The sequence below is a fragment of the Phascolarctos cinereus genome, unplaced genomic scaffold, assembly GCF_003287225.1.
Source record: "Phascolarctos cinereus isolate Bilbo 61053 unplaced genomic scaffold, phaCin_HiC Scaffold_9;HRSCAF=440, whole genome shotgun sequence".
Classification (NCBI taxonomy): domain Eukaryota; kingdom Metazoa; phylum Chordata; class Mammalia; order Diprotodontia; family Phascolarctidae; genus Phascolarctos; species Phascolarctos cinereus.
In genome coordinates, this window is record NW_027556402.1 from 260,510,334 (window position 1) to 260,528,959 (window position 18,626).

Consider the following 18,626-nt stretch of genomic DNA (forward strand, 5'->3'; position numbering starts at 1 on the left):
CTCCAGGTCATGTCTGTGAACCTGAATCCCAGGTGAAAAACCCCTGCTTTAAGGGAAATTTCCAGGAACATAGGGCAAGTCACCTGAACCTCACTTTACAAAGTAGCACCATGAGAGCCCAGAATCAGCTCACACAGACACATGAAACAAAACAGAACAACTGAAAAAAATCTGTTGAGTATTTTTTAAAAATATTGTTTTGAAAGGATGAATAAATCTGATAATCTGCCTCAGTTTCCTCATCTGTAAAATAGGACAATTACAAAGCACTTTCCAAACCTTAAGGTGCTTTATAAATGTTTCTGTTTTGTTTTAATTTGTTTTGATCCTGGCCTGTGATTTCTCCAAAGTCAGACACTTTCTCCACTGGTGCAGATTAGAAACTGATCCATATTTCATAGTTCTGGAGAATCATCTGGGTCACTGAAAATTACTTTCTTGACCACACAGCTAGTGTGTGCCAAGGGCAGGATTTGAACTAAAGTCTCTCTGATTCCAAAGTCAATTCAACCCTCTAACCATTACACTACACTGCCTCTGGAATTTGGCAACCCCTCTGAGTAGATGAAGAATGAATATTAGTGAGATGAGGACAGGAGATTGGCAAGGTGGCCCTGTGAGTAAGCCCTTCAGCATAGCAATTTTTGGACAGATGCAGCAAATGGACAATGACCTGGGCCCAGAATTGGTAGAGAATAGGTTAAGTTGTACCTGGGAAATTGTGCGGTTCTTTCAAGAACTGCAGGCTGCATCCCAATGCAAAAACCTGCCTTTGTAACATCAGTATCTTCCAGGGATGCTACATTGCCTTGAATCATAGAACACCACCCTCTCTGAAGTGGGTGACTAAAGGCCAAAGACGAGGGAAATCAGGCTATAACATGCTGCGAACAATAACCTGCCTATGACAGTGGTCTAAACAATAACTTCATGTTGGACCAGCAGAGCAAGTGGGCAATTTGTGGAGCAAAATGGAAAGATAACAAGTTGAGTGACTCAGTTGCTGTACCAAAATCAACATTTAGAGCTTAGAGAGGCTGACCCTCCCTGGGGGACAGGTAGAAGGTCCTGGACAAAATTAGGAAGGACAGGATAATGTGAATGGGTTCAGACTTGCAGGGTTGGGTCATCAATCAGAGCATGGAGCTATGGAAGCATCTAAGCATCAGAGGATAGATAGGCTAGACCATGCCCAGGCAGAGCAATCAGGGTAGTGAGAAGCCTTGAAGCCACACTATACATGTAATATTCAAAGGAACTAGGGATGGTTAGCTTAGAAAAGCAAAAATGGAAGGGGAAAATGGTCACCAAGGTCAGATAGTCAAAAAATTATAATGGGAAAAAGGGATTAGAAGGATTCCGATCGGTCCCAAGAGTAGAGAACTATAAGGCTATAAGTAGCTATTAGAGAGAGGAAGGTTTCAGCTGAAAGTAAGAAATCCCTAAAAGTGAGAGCAATCCCATCATGGAAAGGGGCTGCCTCAAAAGATGGTGACTTTCCCATCCCTGGAGGCCAAGTGACCTGGCCTTAGGGGAGAGTCCAACATCACTAAGAATTGGAAGAGGCATCCCCCAAGGTCTGCTCTGGCTCCAAGACGTTCTGATTCTCTGCCATCTGAGGCTTCTATTGCATTGAGTGACTACGTCTCCAGGAAAACTTTTCCTCTAAGATGAGGGTTTTAACCATTTTTGTTTTTTTCATGGATCCCTTTGCCAGTTTAGGAAAGCCTTCAGCCTCACAATTACATTTTAAAATATGTGAAGGAAAGGCTAAACTTCAGTTAGAGCTGAGTGAAAATAAAGATGTCATTTTCCCCCATCCAAGTTCCAGAATCCTTGAAGCATGTCCATGGACCTGAGTCCCAGATGAAGAACCCCTGGAATTTCCAGGAACGTAGGGCCAAGTCACCTGAATCTCATTACAGGATTTCACAAAATAGAGTCCAGAATCAGCTCACACAGCCCCACAAAAGAAAACCAACACAACAACAGGCCTGTTGGGTGTTTTAAAAACCCAACAACATCCTTTGAAAGCGCTAATAAAGTAGCTGAAGTCGACTCACATGCTGGCTTTGAGCCAGAGAACATAGTGGTGGTGGTGGAGAAGAGAGCCAAGTTCTTGGTCCCCACACCCATTTCTTTTAGGAGAAACAAGCCATCCCAACCCAGCATAGTTTTAGGCAGAGAAGTCAGGCACATTTCACATGACTGCATTGCTAAAGGACTTTTAATAAAGGACTCTCAGTTGACTTGATCACTCAATGAGACAATCTCACTCAGAATCATGGGACAGAAAAAAATGAGAGGGAAGAAAAAAGGCTCCTATGGCAGACAACTAGGGTGTAAATAGCTCCAGGAAGGCAGGCCCTAGGACTCCTGTGTCTTTGGATATAGAGAGAGAGTGGGCAGATGGGGAGCAGTGTCTACAAGTACAAGGAAGGAACCTCAGATATGATGATGATGCTTTAAGATTTGAGAGGCCCTTAACATGCATTATTTCATCTGACCTCCCCTTAACTCTGTGAAACAAATGCGAAGAATATTAATATCCCCATTTTACAGATGATGATTCAGACTGAGAGAATATTGGAATATTCAGGTCTTGCAGACCCCAGTCCATGGCTCTCTACCCTTCTCCTAGCATTTTCTCTACTTTCTCCAACCTTGCCTCATTTACAGAGGAAAAAACTGAGGCCCTGAGGTAGGGAGAGACTTGCCTAAGCTAGGAAAAATAGTAGCAGCAAGATTTGAGCCCAATGTCTTGGACTCCCAATCCAATGCACCAGCAGCTTTGTGACCCTAGTCAAATCACTTAGCCTCTGTCTGCCTCAGTTTCCTCATCTGTAAAACATATAATAACAGCACCTACTTCCCAGTCTTGTTGTGAGGATTAAATGAGATAACAGTTGTAAAGTATTTCTCAAACCTTAAAATGTTACATAAATTTTTACTGTGATTATGTACTGGTTTATGCTAGTCTATCCTACAACTAATGGGTTAGAAAAGGAGGCACTGTGATCACAGAAACACCTGGTTCTGACAGGTCATGCAGAAACTTTCAGGGGGGACTGAAGAAAGCACAGTTGTGTAAAGAAACACCATAAAATCATCAAAGCTCAGGGCCACACAGGCAGGTGTGCAGGGAGGAGTCTGGGTGTGGCTTCTCCTCTTTCCAGAGAACCAAGCAGGCCTCAATTACAACCTGTGGTTGGCAAATGGAGAGATTAGAAACCCGGGTGTCTATCTTCAAGGTCAGAATTTTCATTTTCTCCTTTACAACAATGGCTTCTTAGAACAAAGAGGGAAGTGGCAGTTCCACTGAACTGTGGGAGCGTCTTGTTCCCTTGGACCCAGTCTTCTTTCCTACTCCTTTCCATTTTAGTCAAACAGGACTGCTAGCTGTTCGTCTTATGTAACCGTGAATGGCTGAAGCTTATAAATACTGTCAGTCATGAGCTCCCATCTTGTGTGCTCCTGCATGGCACTCAAGCCTTTGTAATGAACAAGACCTAGGATCATTGATTTAGAAATAAAACAGGTCCTAGAATCCATCGAATCCAATCCTCTCATTTTAGAGATGAGGAAACTGAGGCACAGAGAGGTCAGATGACTTGCCCAGCTCACACAGCTGGTAAACGTCTGAGTCAGGATTTGCACTGGAGTCTTCCTGACTCTAAGACCAATACACTAACCATTCCACCATCCAAAGGCCTTTCCTGAGAGGACAGAGCAAGAACAGTAGGTCCAAAAGCACCCTGGAGGCCAGGGGAGCCCTTTTCTCTCACTTTCACCAGGTCTCTGGGTCCCTAGTTTAAAGTGTTTGGTACCAAACCTTCCCCCTCAATTTGGGGAGCTCTCTCTCATAATACCCCCACACACACACACACACTACACAATCTCTCTGGCAGCGAGTAGGCTTCAGCTTGGAGCATAAAGTGAGGCAAACATGGGCCCCAGGGGCCCTCGTGACTCTTGGATCTGGGAATTCCTCTCCCCCCTCACAGAGTCCCCACCAAATTTGCTTCTTGGTAATGGACAAGTCATTCCCCCTGCTCAGCAGGGCTGACTCCTCACTGGCGTGTCTTGATTGAAGGGTCAATCTCCAGCTGGTCTGCATTATGGGTAGATGCTGTGCTGGCTCCCTACCAGACTTGTTGCTTGTCTATTGGTTCTGGTGACCATCTGATGGCTTTGAAGGCGCTCCCAATTGTGCCGGTCCACTGGATACCCCTCCCCCCCGGATATTCCTTCACCTAATATCAGGAGGCAATAAACAGGGGGGATAAAGAGGCACCACGCTCATGGACACCTGAGGGCTGAAGTGGGGGTAACATAGGTCAGCACTGCCTGTCTCCCCCACCCAGCAGCTTCCACCCCACTCTCTAAAGCGGAGCTGAGAGATTCTGAAGCTGGATGTGTTCAAACCGTGTTCTGGCTCTCCAGCCAACCAGAAGACTCCTCCTGGGCAACCACATAGCCCCAGCCCACAGTCCCTCACTGCCAGGACTGGGCTCACCAAGTTTCAGCTCCCCGTATGAGAATAAGGCAAATATGCCCAGCATAACCTGCCAGGAAGGGCCAATATGAGCATGCTCTAAGGATCGGATTGGACCCTCCTCATCCTGGAAGAGAGTCTCCTCATTTTAAATGGGGAGCATTCCCAGCTACTTTGGAATCACAGCTCAGAGGCTTCTGGCACCTACTAGAAGCCTTTCCTGATTCCCTCAGTGATTTGTGCTGTTTACCTCTTGATATTACTATGTATCTGATTGTATATATATAACTTGTATCAGATTGCTTGCTGTCTTGGGGGAGGGGGGGAGAAAAGGGAGGGGAAAAAAATTTGGAACTCCAAATCTTAACAAAAATAAATGTTGAAAACTAGCTTTACAGGTCATTGGAAAAGTAAGATACTACTAAGGAAAACAAAATAAAATGCAAAAAAAAAAAAGAAAGAAAGAAATTACCATGTATTGCCTCACATATACTTTGTAGTGCCTCCCGCACACTCTGTATTCACTTCCTTATGTGCAGCCCCCAGAGCTTCTGGAGCGCAGGGCCCTCTGAATTTTTGCCTGTGGATCTCCAGTGTTGTGCCTGGCACCAGCAAATGTTTAATAAATGTTTGCTGGATTGCATTATATTGGATTCAAGATTGTCCCTTGGAGACTGAGAGCAGATGCAACCTGGTATCTCTTTATAACTCAGTTTGCTATAAGGAAAATCTATCTGCAGCAATGCCCAGTATAGAACATTTACCAGGACAACAAGGCTCCATGGATCATCAGACCACTGATTTGGAGCTCATCGGGACCTTAGAACACGTCCAGGCTGATGCTGTTATTTTCCAGCTAGGGAAACTGAGACCTAGAAAGGGTGATGGTCATAGAAGAGGCAGGATTCTAACTCAGGTACTCAGCTGCCAGATCTTAGGTTCTTTCCACTTCACTCTGCCTCCAGGCAGGACAGAGGCTATCACTGACACAGTCAACCAGAAGCAGATGTCAGGGTCCAAAAGAACCTAAAAGATTCCCCCTGAAGTGAATCGCCCACAAAGTGTTAATGGGCAAATGATTGCCACCAGTCAAGATGAATTCATCCCTTGCCAAGACTGGCTTCCGAGAAAGCCCTCGTGTCCACTTCTCTTAGAAGCACAATGCGAGGAGCTCAGTGCCAGGCAACTGGTTCCTAAGGGCAAAGAAACAGGCCCTGCTGAGGAATGACTGCTGTGAGCAGGCCCTGTGCACCCAGAACAGAAGGAGAGGCAGCCTCGGGCCCTGAGGGGATCCCCAGGGAACATCAGAGGAGGCTGAGCTGCTGTTGCTAAGAATCCAAATGAGGCCTTGGGGGCCAAGCGGTCCTGCCAAGCCAAGATAGAGAAAAAGAAAGAAACCAGAGCCAGTCTGTTGCTCCCTGCACAGAAACCACCCAATGCTAACCTTCTTAACTGTCACTCTTCTCTCCAGATTCCCTTACTGGGAGCATTTATGAAGCTTTTATTCCCAGCAGGCCAAGCCATTCAGAATTTTTTTTCTTTTTAAATACTTCCAGAAAGGATAACAGGGCAGTAGAAAGCGATTTGGACTTAGAGGAGCTGGATTTGAATCCTGTGTCTGTCACTGTGTGCCTCTGGGCTAGTCCACTCCACTCTCTGGGCCTTGGTGCTTTCTCTGTAAAATAAGGCTGTGGAATGAGGTAGCTTCAAGGGTGTCTTCCAGGTCTAAATCCCTGACCCCCCACCCCCTGATAGTCCCTCCCTTGGTTATTTCCCTGTTGAAACAGAAAGTTGGCAAGATCAGAATTCACTGGGCTCCCTCCCCAAGCCCTTCCCTCCTTTCCTTTCTTGGAGCATCTGTGAACAAGCTCAATCATCGGCTCTGTGTTAGGAGGAGCCCCCTGGCACCCCAAGCTTTGCTTCTCAGTGGTCTTATAACCCCACCGTTCACGGAAAGACACATTTAAAATTCTACTTGAAACACTCAAAATTCTACTTCACAAAATCAGAATAAAAAAAAAATCTGTAAGCCTAGCACTGCAGTCAAAATAGAGAGCCGGCATGGCCCAGAGGGTAAGGCCCTGGAAGACGTGGGTTCAAATCCTGCCTTGGAAGCTTAATGGCTGTTGGAGTCTAGGCAAGCCAATTTTCTTGTCTGCACCTGTGAAACACAGGGTCAGCCTCTATGGCCTCTGAGGTCTCCGATCTCAGTTTGAATCCCCCCAAATCACCAGATCCCTCTCTGTAAAATGTAGACAACTGCTCAGGTCCCTACCAGTGGTGACTCCATGAACCCAGGGGTAACAATCAGGTGGTATGCACGTTAATGGCCACAAGACCTTCCTTGTCAGCTCCCCTTTGGACGCCCTTTTCTGCAGGGACTCTTTTCTGGCCTTTTCTCCTCCGTGGGATTCTAACAAGAGAGGGGAAGGACCTCTCTCCCTCTGCCCCATGGCAGCAGGGGTGGGAGTGGGGGACGTTCTTGCCTCGATGTGACTGGGTGCTTGGCACGTAGCAGGTGCTTAGTAAATACTGTTGCCTTGACTTGCCCAGGCTGCTTTCTTCTGCTTTGCCCTCTCATTTTGTTTTTCCCCACAGCACAGGCAAGTGATCAGTGATCCTGAGGAATGGACATTGCAGCATGTCCGCTCCCTCGTAGCTGCCCAGGGGAGGGGACTTCCTGAGAACCCCACTGTCTGGAGGATGCCACAGTGAATGAAGCCTGTGGCCTGGCTGCCCAGTGGAGCTGGGCCTTGTGAGTTAGGCAGGTGGTGCAGGGCTGAAGAGGAAATCCACATACCTGCTCAGCTGCCCCCCCCAATGGGCCTTTGCCTTCCAGGAGGAGCTCGTTAGATACAATGGGCTGATTGAGCGTTTGGAGCCTTCTGCATTTCCTCATGTGTGCCTCTGGATCTTTTTTTGTCTTAGGCATTTTCTGAGGTGGAAAAAATAAGCAATTGTTCTCTGCCCGATACCGTATTGTACCTTGAGGATCTTCTTCTAGAAGGGACCTCATTTCCCACATTTTGAGGAGAACCCAGACATGAGCCACACCTAAGCTCTGTTTTCAATATTTCACCAGAGTTTTACTGCAGGGTAGGGACATTCCAAGCCAAAGTGAAAGCAAGAGAAGTTTGCTAGCCTCCAACTTCTTTGGCATCAGGCTCCCACAAAGGAAGAATTCATCTGTGTAAGCCCTGCTTGGAACTTTTTCTGTCACAGGCTTTTTTAGGCCATGACTCACATGGGTAAGAGTGTCACTGGCCTTGGAACAAAGTAGAAGATGAGAATCTGTATGTTCTAGAGCATAGCACCAGCTCTTCCTTGCATGGTTCAGGAGCCAGGAGGAGTCAAAGCCAGAGAGCTGGGTTGGCTTATCTGGGTTTGTTGGGTTCCACCCCCCAGACAAGCCTCAGTGGCTTCCAGAGACCCAATAACAGTATGAAATCCTCAACTATTAGCATTTTGATGCAGCTTATCCCATGTTCAGCATTTTGAGGGCTTTGGTTAGTTAAAAAGGGGACTTTAGGCAAAAGCGTTCACTAGACAGGCTTCCACACCACCCTTCACGGGAGATTCGTGAAGACTGATTTTGACTCAGAATAAGGACTTTGCTAACAATTGAATAGTACAAAAAGTAGAGTGAGCTGTCTTGGGAGACTGACTCTTCTCTCCAGGAGAGCTGGTGTGCCCACTCATCAATGATGTATGGAGGAGAGAGGAGCTAGGCAAAGTGACCTCTGAGGCCCCTTGGACATCTGATATTCTGCAATCAAGACAAAATTCTCAAGGAGAGTTTCAGGTGGCTATGGAGACGCCCATGTGCCTAGAGAATGATATCGAGGCCTGCCTTGTATCATTAATGAGGTACCAAAGATGAGGCTCAGACTAAAGGCGGATGGAGAGCTCAGCGTGGCCTGGCCTGGCAAGAGACAAGCCCAGAGCTAGCCTTGGAAGAACGGGTTGGATTTTCACATGAAGAAAGGAGAGGAGAAAGCTTCCTGGGAGGGTGAATGCTGAGAACTAGGAGACCCCAACCCTTTCTTAAAATAAGGATCCACTGAATTCATTTCTCAGACTCCTATAGGGAGGAAATACATGGTACTGAAAAGGTTTGATGAGGGGGCAGCTACCCTTCCAGGAGTCTGTGACTGACATGTTGGGAACTGTCGGTAGAAGCAAAGGCACTGAGGTGGGAAAGTCCCATCGATTCTTCCTCCACAACCTCTCTCAAATCTCCCCTCCCTTCACCTCTACATAGCCACGTCTCTAGTTTAATTAAGCCTTCTCACTATGGCCCTTCTAGAGGCATAGACTCCTCAGTGGACTCTTGGCATCCAATCTCTCCTTTCCAAACTGTTCTTTACATAGCTGCCAAAAGAATCTTCTCTAGGCACAGCTGTGACCATATCACACCCCTTCTCAAGAATCTTCACTGATTTCCTGATGTCTCAAGTAAAAAAAAAAAATATATATATATATATATACATATATATATATATATGTATACTATCCTCAATGAGGCATTTAAAACCCTCCATACTTTGATTTCCATCTATATTTTCAGCTTATGTCACTTTGTCTCCTTTCACAAGTTCTTTGTCCAGTCCAGCTGTTTTGCTCATCACTTGTGACACGCCACCTGCCTAGTCTTTGCCTCTGCGCGTGCCTCAATGCCCTCCTTGCTCACTTCCACCTCACAGAACCCTTCCAAGCGCAGCTGGATGACCACCTCCTACAGGCAGGCTTTCTGGATGCCTAGTGCTATCCATGCTATCTTCTTCCTCTTGGAACAATCAGGGACTGGTTTCTCTGCTTCCACATTATATTCCTCCCAGTAGGACGGGTTACACAAAAGGAGAGCCGAGGCTCAAAGGATCACCAGTCTAGAGCAGGGAGGGACCATGCTGAGGTGGTCAATTAGTGCAACCCCCTAATTTTATCTATGAGGAAACAGGCCAAGAAAAGCAAAGTAGCTTCGCCAAAGGCAGCTAGAATTTGAACCCAGGTCCCTTCATCCCCAAACCTAATGCTCTCCCCACAGCATAACACTTGCCTCCAAAGGTAAGACCCTAAAAAGATGGGATTGTTTGACTATTGTCTTTGTATTTCAGATACCTAGAACACAGCACCTGGCATAAAGAAGGCAGTTACTAATAAGCTGGTTGGATCGAATTGAAAGCACTTGCTATGTTTAGGACCAATATATCATCTGAGTGCCCTGGAAAATACGGCTGGAAAGGGATAGTCAATTCATTAAACCATATTCTCTGAGGCCAAGATCAGGGAATATTGGACTGACCGAAGATATCTCTGCTCCAAAGCCTCCCTAAAAGCAGACTTGCTTCTCTTGAAATCTGGGCAGTCCTAAAGATCCCAGACATGTGGTTGCTGTAATTTTATCCCATAACCTTTGACTCAGGGGAGACAAGAGAGCTTCTTCTATACTTCATCTCAAACTCTCAAGGACCGGAAATAGGACCTGTACAATTGTACTCATCCCAAAGGAAGAATTTGGACAATAATAATAATAATAATAATAGTTTACATTTACGTAGGATTGTAAACTTAGGAAGCAAGTCAATCTGTAACGAGGGATGTTTTTACCCCAATATGCTTGAAATAGATATGGAGGGAGGGAGGGAGGAGAACCCAAACTTTTAAAAACAAAAGTTAAAAAAATAAAAATAAATTTAAAAAGATACATCAAGAAAAAAAAAAGAAGTAGATTATGGAACCTGAATATTAAAAAAATCAAAACAGAACAGATCAGGTACTTACCATGACTATGGTTAGGGGAAAGATTGTAACCAAACAAGGGATACAGAAGATCACAAAAGATAAAATAGAAAATTTTGACTACATGAAGTTGAAAAGTGTTTACATAAGTAGGAGCAATGGAGCCAGAAACAGATGGCTAACAATTGGGGGAAAATATAAAATATTTGCATCCATTATCTGTTATGTCCAAGAGATACAGAAAACTAACACAAATACATAAGGCCAAGAGCCATTCCCCACCGATAAAGGATACAAGCAAACTGTTCTCCAAAGAATTGTAAACTCTTCTCAACCAGATGATTTTTCTAAATCATTAATCAGAAGAAAAATGTAAATCAAAACAATTTGGGGATTTCACTTCCTACCTAGAAAATTGGTAAAAGACGGAAATTGTCGATGTTGAATGACATTGAATGAAGGAAGTAGACCCAGGAAAATAAATACACAAGGTGACTGCGACAATGTAAGTGGAAATAATGACCTCACACCCCGAAAACCCAAACTGAAAGTTATATGAGATCTGTAGAAGAGTAGAGACAATGTACCTTCTTGGCAAAGGTGAGAGACTATGGGTGTGGAGTACTGATGCTGCTTCCAGCTGGCACTGAAGGACTCTAGGACGATAGGGAAGATGAAGCAATCCCTGATTGGCCACTGGTATCAGGGATCTTTCAAAGGAAGTGACCTGAATTTGATCTCACCCTTCTTCCCAGCTATGGATTATTAGGACTCCTTGAGTCTATCCCTGAAGAGAAGGCTCTAGTCTTAGCCTTCCACCCATTCTAGGAGCATGGCAACTACTGCTACATGGCCATAGAATAGAGGACCTGGCCAACATGGCCTGATCTGGGCCTATGCTGCCTCTTTTGCTCTGTTTCTTTGCCTTATCATAGGGGACTGAATGGAGATCATCAGATGGATATGTCTTTTTTAGGTGTCAACTTAGTAAAATTGAGAAGACGGAAATCCTGGGTCCATCAGCTGGTGATGACTAGTGGTGGCAAGGGAAGATGGCCACCAGCAAGAGAGTGAGCCCAAGGCCTGGCCGGGCTCCCTAGAAAATGCAGACCCAGCAAGGACAGGAAATGTCAGGTTTTGATTCAGCAGTACTGCCAAATGTTTGATGTTTTTATGGTTTTAAGACTGAGCCTCTAAGTAAAATTTAACACTAGTTATAAAGTCTAAGTTGCTAACCGCCGAAATCTTGTCGATATGGGCTAGTGAGAACATTTTCTACCAAGTATTTCTTTTCTGTACACCAAAAAATATCTGTCCCACAGTCGATTAATGAGCCACATTGAGCCTTCTTTTCAGTGGTCAGAGGCCACTAAGACTGAGCTCAGTGTGGTGTAGAGCAGAGAAACTTCTGAGTGGAGACCAACAGGACACAGTGCCCTAGTCCTTTGGGCCCAGCAGTTAATTGTTAGATGAGATTCGGTATTTTCCATTTCTTATTATGTTCAGTCTACTTCTAGAGTTAAAACTTATTTATTTTAAGTAATTGTTTAAATTAAAAATTACTTAAAGCTTAAATTTGGCTCATGTCTTACTCATACCACACTACCTTCAGTCTCACTTAAGAATCTCAGCACAGGGGCAGTTAGGTGGTACATTGGATAGAGCACCTGCCCTGAAGTCAGGAGGACCTGAGTTCAAATCTCAGCTCAGACACTTGATACTTCCTAGTTGTGTGACCCTGGGCAAGTCACTTAACCCCATTGCCTAGCCAAAAAAAAGAAAAGAAAAGAAAAGAAAGCAACAACAACAAGGAGAATCTCAGCGCAGGGTCCACGAGAGCCAGCAATGGCCCTTCTGATGGGGTACAGCTAAATTCAAAATGCCCGATGGGGAGAGGAGTTGGTGCCAGAGTGTGAGGTTCAAGGCTTGCATACGGGATGGGGAGAAGACAGGTGTAGGAAAAGAGAAATCAGATGGCTGCCAGTGCTTGTGAGGACAGAAACAAGCATAGGTATCATACATACTACATATTGAACACTCAACTCATTATTGAACATTTCTTTACTAGTTTCAAGACTTAGAGGGGAGGATTCATTGGAGGAATGTGTGAAATGACCTGAGAGGCATGAGGTCAGCCGCTCAGTACAGTGGAAAGAGAAGTAGAGAGAGTTCCTGGGTTCCAATCCAAATGTTGCCTCTCATTGCCTGGTCATCCTTGGAAAAGGCCTCTCTCTGCTTTGCAGCTTCTTTCTCTGTAATATGAGGAGGCTGGACTAAGTGACCTCAAAGGTCCCTTGTAGTCCTAAATCTGGGGTCCTAAAATGGGCTTTTCAACTGCTTACTCCCTCAAACTTTTCAGCTCTAGCTCGACCATGTTAGGTAGAATGATGCTACTTCTATAATTTCCAATGTGAATGAGAAGCAACAAGCAGGTAGGCAGCTCAGGGGTGGGGGGTTCAAGGGGCACTGAGGGGCTATAGACTGCCTTGCCTTCTTGCCACTCCTTTCCCCTCCTCCTCCAACTTCGACTTCTATCCTGGTGCACATTATTTTCCCTTGAGTTGAGATTATGTGTTAGAGACCCTATACTTCCCCTTCTCCTTTTCTCTATGGTAAAAAGGCTTTGCTAAAACTTGTAGTGACTTTAGGTATGCTTGGGAATGACATATTCCACATAAATAGCTTTCAGGTGTTCAGGTCCAGCCCAATCCTAAAATGCAGAACAATTGCCCACTATAAATAGGGCTTTCAGGGGCTTGGGTATGGTGGGTGAGTGGGATTTTTAGCAGGGAGCACATACCAGAGCCTACCCCCCAACCCAGACTGCATGGCTCCTCTCCTTTCTATGAATGAAGTCAGCTGGCGCAGCTCCCCAGAGCACAGCGCAGATGTCTCTCCTCTTCCCACTCAGCCACTTTGTGCATTTGAATTTATGCTTATTTCTTAAATGAGGAAGGTTTCATTACATTTGTTTAGTTCAATTTCATAAACATTTACTACATTCTTATGTTCTAGACAAAGTACTAGACGTTGGGGATGATACAAAGAACAACTCCTTCCCCGCCCCCCCCCCCAACCCAACCAGTCTCTGTGCTCAAAGAGCTATCTTAGTGATGGCAATGTAGGGCAGTGAAAACCGGATGTGTGTGGGCTCAGAAAGTCTGGGTTCAAGTCAAGACTTGCCACTGACTTCTTTCTGCATGACCTTGGGTGGATCACTTCACTCCTGGGGCCTCAGCTTCCTCAGCTATAAAATGAGGGATTAGAAGACCTCAAGGATCCTTTCCTTCTCCAGGCTGATGATATTAGGTGGATAGACTTCCAGCAAATAGCCAACCCCTCCCTCCCCCCATGACATCTCTTCAAACGTCTCCAAGAGAGCTGGATTTGGAGCCAGGAACTCATCCTGCCTCAGACATCTCCTCACAATGGGACCCTGGCCAAGTCACCTACTCTCTCTCAGACTCAGTTTCCTTTTTTTCTGTGAATAGTGATGATAGCCCCTCCCTGACAGCTTTATCGTACCTCATTGTACTGTGTGTGGAGTGTTCAGAGTAGAAAAACCCCTCTGGCAGGAGGGCCGCTCATCCACTTTTGCTGTCCACCTTCACCCAATTCTCCCCTGTAACTCTTACCTGTGGCTCCAGGAGACCATAGCATGTGTGGTGGCTACACCCCGTCTAGGCAGATGGGCTTAAACCAGGCTAGGGGTAACCAGCAGGCCTCCAGCCCATCAGTGAGTTAGGAGGGTGTCTACCCCAAGCATGTGAAGACTTCCCCTAGCAGAATGGGTGAAACAATGTGAAGGCAGCTGAAGCAGGCCCTGTGGGGTGCTGAGAGAGAGGGATGAGGGAGAGGGGGGAGAGAGGGGGGGGGGGAGAGAGAGAGAGAGAGAGAGAGAGAGAGAGAGAGAGAGAGAGGAGAGAGAGAGAGAGAGAGAGAGAGAGAGAGAGAGAGAGCCTCTTTAAGGAATCTGCTTTGATTTTGTCTCCCTCAGGGCAGGGACTATTTCTTTCTCGTTTTTTATCCCTAACTCTTAGCCAGGCCAGGACATAATAGGCTTAATAAATGTTTGTTGAGGAGGGTCTTAGAGCAGCTTTTCCCCTCAGCTCTATTTAAGCCTTCTGAGGAGGAAAGGCTTTGGACTGTAGTGTGGCTGTGTCTGCTCAAAAAAAAAAAGTGTCTACTCCACCCCACAACAAGATTAAAAGCTAATGTTTTAAAAGATAACAGCTCCTTCTGAGGGACACATTGAACATGTCTAGAAGCTCAATCACAAATTTATGTAAACACCCTTGCTGGGTGTTAAACATTTACCAGTGCACTGCTGGTTTCACGCGTATACATAGGACATGCTGAACACTTGTTCACTATCAGAAAACTGAGGACGACTCACAGGGGACCCACTCACTGGGCAATGCCAGCATGGAGGGAAGTGGGAGAAAGCTGGCTGGGGCTCTTAGTTCCCCACACACCCTTTCTACAGTGGCCGTCCTCTCAACGTGGGTGTTAGTATCTGAGGGCCAGCGTAGTTAAGCTTAGAGAGGTTCATTACCAGGTTGGTTACTGGCCAATGAATTTGGGAGCTAACTTCTAGGACTTTAGGAGTCTAGATTTAGAACTGAAAGGAACCTTAGACATGGGTATAAGGTGTACATGTACCGAGGAGGTTATACATCCACATGGTGCCATGAAAGGCACTGATATATAGGATCTGACGTCTGGACCGCCCTTGAGGAGAGGAGGAGAGCTACTATGAGAGCTGAAGGTAGAGAGAGAGAATGGGTGTGTGTGTGTGTGTGTGTGTGTGTGTGTGTGCGCAAGGAGAAGGCATGCAACTCTCCCCCTCCCCCCAATACTGCCAGGTTGGGCACACACTAAGTATTTCTGGTCTAGGGAGATAAGACTTTCAGAATAAAAGCAACTTCCTTGGTCCCTCTTAATGGAGAGGGGTAACCCTTAGCTTGGGGTGGCTAGGTGGTGTTGTGGGTAGAGTGCTGGTCCTAACTACAGGAAGACTCATCTTCCTGAGTTCAAATCCATCTTCAGACCCTTACTAGCTCTGTGACCCTGGGCAAGTCACTTCACCCTGTTTGCCTGAGTTTCCTCAGCTGTAAAATGAACCGGAGAAAGAAATGGCAAACCACTACAGCATCTCTGCCCAGAAAATCCCAAATGAGATCACAAAGAGTTGGACATAACTGAAACAAGAAATATAAGCATTAGTCCCTGTTGTTTGTCCTGAATTTTCAAAGAGGACCAATGATATCCTGGGATGATATCTCAATTCATGTGTGAATCTGGTTTAAGTGAGGCAGAGCTGTACAAAGTCATCAGCCTCACTTTCTTTTCCAGTCAGCTAAGTCCAGTGGCAAGACAAAAGTCAAGATGACAAGCGATGGCCCAGGATGCATTGGCATCTCTGATGTCTGACCAAGCTCAGAATGCTCCACAGTGCCTGCTTTAGCCACCTTCTTGGCCGTCAGAACAAATTGTTCTTATCTGCTCACTGGGGAAGTCTTCACATGCTTGGGGGAGACACCCCCTTTACTCACCAATGGGCTGGAGACCTATTGGTTACCCTCAACCTGATTTAGCCTGTCTGCCAAGATGGTTTCTACCAGGGTGTGGTCACTGCACATGCGAGGGCTTCTTGGAGCCACAGGTGAGAACTGGTGAAGGTGCACACCAAAGGTATTGAATGAGCAGCCTGGAGAAGGGCTTGGCAGCCCTCCCACCAGAGGCGCTAAGCACTGGGGATACAAGTATAGAAAAAGGAAAGACAGACTGTGCCAAAGAGGAGCTTGGGGGCACAGGAGATTTACTGGGTCACACTCCCCCAAGCTGAGCTCCCTGTCTAAACTCCCAGCCTTGGAATTCATGGCTTCTGGTCAGAGGGACAGAGGGGGATGATGGCATGGAGCTCCAAAGCGCCTGGGATCTGGCAAGATAGAATATGCATGCACATATACCCATATATTAGTGGATGACCCAACCCAGGCCTCAAGGCCTGGAGCTACTGAAGTTGCTGTTTGTACATGTTTCCTAGCTCTCTATTAGACTGTGAGTTCCATGAGGGAAGGCACTGGATCAGAGCTAAACTTCCTCTTGTAGCTGGTGACTAGCACGACTTGCTAGTAGGAGGTATTTAATCAATGTTTGTGGAAGGAATGAATGATGGTTTATTTCACATCCTTAACAGAAGTATTGAAACAAAAATGTTTCTAACTGTTCATCTGTCTGTGTATCTGCCCATTCATTAATCCGGCTGGCTAGAGCCGCTTGGGTGACTTTTTTTTTTTTGCTGTCTATTAAAAAGTTAATAGTCAATAAACATTTATTCAGAATGTGCTAAGTGCTGAAATATAAAAAGACATGAAAGACTGTTCTTGCCCTCAGGGAGCTCCCAATCTAATGGGGGAGAGAAGAAGTAAACAAATATATACAAATACACCATACACAGGATCAACAGTAAGTAATCAACCCAGGGAAGACTCTGGAATCAAGAGCAGTTGGGAGGGGCTTCCTGTAGAAGATAGGATTTTAAGAAATCCAGGGAAGGCCCTGGCAGAGTTCAGCTGTGCGAGCCTTCGGGCATGGGAGGTAGTCAGAGGAAATGCCTAGATCCAAGAGGTGAAATGTCCTGTTCTGAGAACAGCCAGGAGGCCCGTGTCACCAGATCAGAGGGAACACATCGGGCAATGCAATATAAGGAGACTGGAAAGGTAGGAGGGGAGCAGGTTAGGAAAGGCTTCGAATGCCAAACAGAGCATTTTGTATTTGATCCTGGAGGTGAAAGGGAACCGCTGGAGTTTATTGAGCGGGGGTGGGGGACAGGGTTAAACTTGCATTTTAGGAAAATCCCGTTTGTGGTCTAATGGAGAATGGACCGGAGTGGGGAGAGGCAGGTAGAGCCCCAGCAGCTGTGGCCATAGTCCAGTTGTGAGGTGGTGGCAGTGTCAGAGGAGAGAAAGGGATACATTGGAGATCTGCTGCAAAGGTGAAATTTACAGGCTTTGGTACCATCTTGGATCTGGGAGGTGAGTAAAGAGTCCAGAATGACTCCTAGGTTGGGAGCCTGGGGGACTGGGAGGATGGGAAGGATCTAGGAGAAAAGACACTGAATTTCATTTTGGACTTTAAGCTGTCTATCTGACATCCAGTTCGAGATGTTAGAAAGGCACTTGGAGATGCGAATTTGGAGGTCATCAGAGAGGCTGGGGCAGCAAAGGTCGATTGAAGGATCATCAGCTTAGACATGGTAACGGAGCTGATGAGATCACCGAGTGAAATGGTGGAGAGGGGGGAGAGCAGAAGGCCCAGGACAGAAGCGGGAGGGGTACCTCTGGTTAGGGGGCACGACTTGGAGGAAGATCCAGCAAAGGAGACTAGAGAGAAGAGAGTATCCAGGAGGAGAGGGTGAACAAATGAGATCATATTTGCAACAAAAGTGCTTGGCACATAGTAGGTTTACTCCCTCTCCCTTTCCCTCATGGAATTAATCAATCGATATACACATATTAAGCATTTACCATGTACCAGGCACTGTGCTAAGCAAAAAGAGGCAAAAGAAGCCCCTGCCTTCAAGGAGCTCATAATATATTGTGACAACAAGCAAACATATCTACAAACAAGTTACATACGGGATAAATTGTTGTTCAGTCTTGTCCAACTCTTTGTGATCCCATTTGAGATTTTCTTGGCAGAGATACTGGAATGGTTTGCCATGTCCTCTTCCAGTTCATTTTACAGCTGAGGAAACTGAGGCAAACAGAGGGAAGTGATTTGCCTAGGGTCACAGAGCTAGTATCTGAGGCTGGCTCTGAACTCAGGAAGATGAATCTTCCTGACTCCAAGTCCAGTGCTCCACCCACTGCACCACCTAGCTGTCCCACAGGATAAATAATAAATTAGAGAAGGAAGACACTAGAATTAAGAGGTATTGGGACAGATTCCTGTAGCAGATGGGGTTTTAGCTAGGACTTAAAGGAAGCCAGGAAAGGCGGAGGTGGAGTTAGAGGGAGAGCATTCCAAGCACTGTGGACAGCAAGAAAAAATGCCTGGATCCAACAGGTGGAGGGTGCTCTTTGTGGGACCTCCAGATAGCACTGGATGGAAGAGAATGTGGCAGGGAGCAAGGAGTGAAAAGACTGGAAAGGTAGGAGGGGCAGTTAGAAGGCCAAACAGGGCATTTTGTATTTGATCCTGGAGGCAACAGGAAACCACTTGAGTTTATTGAGTAAGGAAGTGACTCCGTCAGACCTGCGTTTTAGGAAAATCACTTCAGTGGCTGAATTAGGAGGGAGGGGCAAGAAACTTGGGGAAGGCAAGACCTCTCCCTCCCCAGCAGCTATTGCACTCATCCATATGAAGTGACCAGCTCGGGCGGTTA